The sequence below is a fragment of the Octopus bimaculoides genome, chromosome Z (assembly GCF_046866305.1).
Source record: "Octopus bimaculoides isolate indiv1 chromosome Z, ASM4686630v1, whole genome shotgun sequence".
Lineage (NCBI taxonomy): Eukaryota > Metazoa > Mollusca > Cephalopoda > Octopoda > Octopodidae > Octopus > Octopus bimaculoides.
Window position 1 is genome coordinate 28,608,162 of NC_142944.1, and position 4,781 is coordinate 28,612,942.

At 38.9% G+C, this 4,781-nt stretch overlaps 1 long non-coding RNA gene across 1 annotated transcript in view; it reads right to left on the reverse strand.

Annotated features, from left to right (window-relative positions):
* Positions 1-1,149: 1,149 nt before the first annotated feature.
* The window catches only part of LOC128249611 (uncharacterized), a 4,744-nt gene continuing 1,112 nt past the window's right edge, over positions 1,150-4,781 (reverse strand). The window contains exon 2 of the long non-coding RNA XR_008265727.2: positions 1,150-2,015. This is a non-coding gene — a long non-coding RNA (uncharacterized LOC128249611). The remainder of the gene's footprint in view (positions 2,016-4,781) is intronic.

Below are 4,781 nucleotides of genomic sequence, written 5' to 3' on the forward strand. Positions count from 1 at the left end.
ACATTCCAGGTACTAAAACCATTACAGGTGGTTGAATCCACATGTACAAGTGGAAGAAAAAGGAAGAACACAGAGTTCCTATAAATAGACACTGACAAGAAGAAAAGGATCTTTTTTAAAACGGGGGCCACATTTTTCATTAATGAAACACTTTGAAACTTGGAACACTGGTAGAATGTGTCATATAAAACATCTTTTTCTCTTAGTCTTCTTAAAAAAAAAAGAAATCCATAAGTTATTCCATGTTAAAGTTGTCGTATTTCTGTAATTTCAACCAACCACTGACGTCCATTCAGCCGATATACATTAAGTGCCGACTACATAAACAAACGATTCTGAAACAATTAACCCTAACCCTAACCCTAACCCTAACCCTAGGGTTAGGGTTAGGGTTAGGGTTAAAGCAAATTTAAAATGAAAAAAGCAAATAAAACGAAGGCATGGAGATTAAATACGCTTTACATCACTTAATCAGCCAAAGGAGTAAATGTAAACAACTGAATACTTGTCAGTGATTGGTTGAAATTATCGAAATAAGACAATTTTTTACATGAAATAAATTCGAATACAAAAATATTTTTCTGTTGTATAACACAAAATAGATAAGTATACGAAGTTTGAAAGTTTTTCGGTACCAAAAACACTACGAAAAACATTAATGAAAAATGTGGCCCCCGTTTTAAAATAGATCCGAAGAAAATATTAAGTTGAAAAAAAATCCCCTAAAAAGGGGGGAAGGATGAATAAAGTAAAATAAAATTATTTGCTTCCCAAGGAAAAAAAAAATAACTAAAAGGGGAGATGTAGTGAAAATGGCACACTCCTTCCCACATGACAAAGCCACTATAAAATCAGGCAGTCAGTAGTTGTAGGAGGTCAGTAGTAGTAGAGTTGTATGAGTTCTTAGTTGAAGTCAGTGCCAGTTATGTGATATATATGAGTTTGAGTTACTATCAAGGTAGACATTTCTAAGTCAAAGAAAATAAGACACAGAATACCGTCACAACATAATAGTGGTGACAAGAATATTACAGTGCCAACAATAACATACAAGTGGACGAAGACCACATTACAACAGGTACTTTTTATGTGGCACCAGAGCAAGTGTGATATGTATATATAAGAAAAGAAAAAAAGAAAATGGAGAAATTGACTGATAGACATCAATTTATTAATATAACTCCAATTTTGAACAACATCAATTTCTTATAACCTACAATTGTTTCCATATTCAATTAATTCAAATTACAAATAATTAAATTATAGATGCATTTCGAATATAGTAAATTGAACATTTCATCAGGATAAGAAATCAACACAAAAAGGGATCATATCCCAATGGATTGAGGGATCATAACAGACTCTGTCAATGATCCGTAGTTTGATCCCTGTAGTTTGGGGGAACTTGGTTTTCATGATACACAGGACATTTCATGGATTATAGGCAAACCATCTGTTGTTCTGGGTGTTGTGGAAGCAGCATAAATTCTTTTCATCTGAGAAAGACCAGATCATCCTCAGCTCAACAAGATGCTTCAGCTTACTCAGGAGCCTTTTTGGTCTTGCCTGTCAGAATTTATCTCTTGAGCTTCTTGTATGAGTTGTAGCAAAGGGCTTCATTCAGGGCCAGCTTCATAGTGGTGATTCTAACATCCATTTCTCTTACCAAAGCATGGATTCCCTTGTGCAGATCTACCATCATCTTGTCCTGCAGTTGTTGGATGAATTTCAAAGTGTGAATGCAGTCAGAATGCCTACTGTATCCTTTCCTTCTGGTCATAGCTTTGAAGTCACTGTTGTCCATGACATGCCTTACAGCCTCTATAGTGTTTACAGAGCACTGAGCAGTAGCTAAGATGTTGACATTTTGATACCTGGTCTAAATCATCAGGATACAGGTAACACTTTTCCAATATTGAAATGGCTTCTAGTCCTCTATGTAACATAACTTTTTCTTAACTACAACTTTAGGCTCTCCAATGCTGTTAACAGTTGACCAATACCTCAAGCTGTTCCTGAAAAAAGGAAGCATAAAAAGGAATCATCAAATTTAGCTCAAACACCCTGTATATGTATGCATATATATATATATATATATATATATATATATATATATATATATACATATATACATACATATATACATATATATGTGTGCGTGTGGCCGATGTTCAGGAGCAATAAACACTGAAAATGTGCAAAAAACAACTTCTGCCACATTCGAAGGAGAAAAACTAGAAGTGGTTGATAGCTTCCGTTATCTAGGTGACCAAGTTAGTAGTGGGGGAGGGTGCACTGAAAGGGTAGCTGCTTGAATAAGAATAGCCTGGGCAAAATTCAGAGAGCTCTTACCTCTGCTGGCGACAAAGGGCCTCTCGCTCAGAGTAAAAGGCAGACTGTTTGACGCATGTGTACGAACAGCCATGCTTCATGGCAGTGAAATATGGGCCATGACTGCTGAGGACATGCATAAGCTCACAAGGAATGAAGCCAGTATGCTCCGATGGATGTGTAATCTTAGTTTGCATACTCGACAGAGTGTAAGTACCTTGAGAGAAAAGTTGAACCTAAGAAGCATCAGTTGTGGTGTGCAAGAGAGACGATTGCACTGGTATGGTCATGTGACGACAATGGATGAGGATAGCTGTGTGAAAAAGTGCCACACCCTAGCGGTTGAGGGAACCCGTGGAAGAGGCAGGACTAGGAAGACCTGGGATATGGTGGTGAGGCAAGACCTTCGAACATTAGGCCTCACCAAGACAATGACTAGTGACCGAGACATTTGGAAATATGCAGTGCGTGAGAAGACCCGGCAAGCCAAGTGAGACCACAATCCGAGGCCTCTGCCAGTGGTGTAGCCAGCCCACTTATGCATACCTTTCCTTCATTGGACACTAAACTCTGCTTGCGAAGACCTATTGAGACAAGTGAAATCGAAATCGAACCAAATTAGACAACTGGCTCCCATGCCAACCTCTCCTTCATTGGACACTAAACTTGGCTTGCGAGGACCTATTGAGACAAGTGAAATCGAAATCGAACCAAATTAGACGACTGGCTCCCATGCCAACCTCTCCTTCATTGGACACTAAACTTGGCTTGCGAGGACCTGTTGGAGCAACTGTACCAGTGGAGTGCTAAGATCACTGTCTGAGCATGATCATTGCCAGAGCAGCTGTCTGGCTTCCATGCCAGTGGCATGTAAATAGCACAATTTGAGCGTGATTATTACCAGCGTCACCTTACTGGCACTTGTGCTGGTGGCACATGAAAAAAACATTCGAGCGTGATTGTTGCCTGTGCTGCTGGACTGGCTCCTGTGCAGGTGGCACGTAAAATACACCATTTTGAGAGTGGCCATTGCCAGTACCGCCTGACTGGCCTTCATGCCAGTGGCACGTAAAAGCACCCACTACACTCTCGGAGTGGTTGGCGTTAGAAAGGGCATCCAGCTGTAGAAACTCTGCCAAATCAGATTGGAACCTGGTGTAGCCATCTGGTTCGCCAGTCCTCAGTCAAATCATCCAACCCATGCTAGCATGGAAGGTGGACGTTAAACGATGATGATGATGATGATGATGATGATGATGATGATGATATATATATATATATATATACAGGGGCTGGACAAAATAACGGAAACACCTAGCATCATAATTCTGAAATATCTATAAAACCATCAAAAGCTTGTTTATTTTTATGTTTTTTGATTTATTATTAGTGTTACTTAATATGTTTTGCTAAAATTGTTGTTTCTTTTCAGATATCATTAGAAAAAGGTAATTAAAATTCATTAAAATCACAGATCTATCGGACTTTCAAAGAGGCCAAATTGTTGGTACTCATTTAGCAGGTGCTAGTGTAATGAAAACAGCCAAAATGTTTGTTATATCAAGAAGTACTGTCTTGAAAGTGATGACAGCTTTTGAGAAAGAGGGAAAAACCTCCTTGTTGAAACAAAACTCTGGAAAAAAGGAAAAAACCAAAACTTTCATATAGGGACTGTCGGACTCTTACGCAAATTGTTAGAAAGGATCACAAAAGTACAGCTCTCAAAATTACTGCAGAGCTTAATGACCACCTCGAAGAAGCCAGTTACCACAAAAATTGTTCACCAGGAGCTGCACAAAGCCAGAGTTCATGGGAAGGCTGCAATCAGAAAACCACTACTTTCAAAAACAAACGTGGAGTAAAAACCTACAAAATTGGTCCCTAAAGCAGTGGAAGCATGTTATTTTCTTGGACGAGTCATCCTTTACCGTATTTCCAGCCACTGGCCGAGTATACAGCCAAAAGAGACATTTGATCCAGACTGCCTTCTTCCAACTGTTAAACATGGATGAGGATCTGTGATGATCTGGAGGGGGGGGGGGCTATATATTGGAAATCTGGTGGCCCAATGGTTTCCCTTCATGGCAGAATTAATACTCAACACTATTTAAGCATTTTATCTGACCAAATTCATCCAATGGTTGCGGAACTATTTCCAGAAGGAAACGCAATCTTTCGGGATGATAATCACAGTCCCCAGATCTTAATATTATTGAACATTTATAGTGCATTTTAGAAAAACAAGTAAGGAGTATCATCCCCCATCATCACTACAAGAACTGGAGACTGTTTTAGCTGAAGAATGGACAAAAATTCCTTTGGAAAGAATTCAAACCTTGTACGAGTCCATACCTCGTAGAATTCAAGCTGTAAAATTACTGCCAAAGGTGGTCCCACCCTATATTAAAAGAAATTTGTTTGAAATTTTAAGGTGTTTCCATTATTTTGTC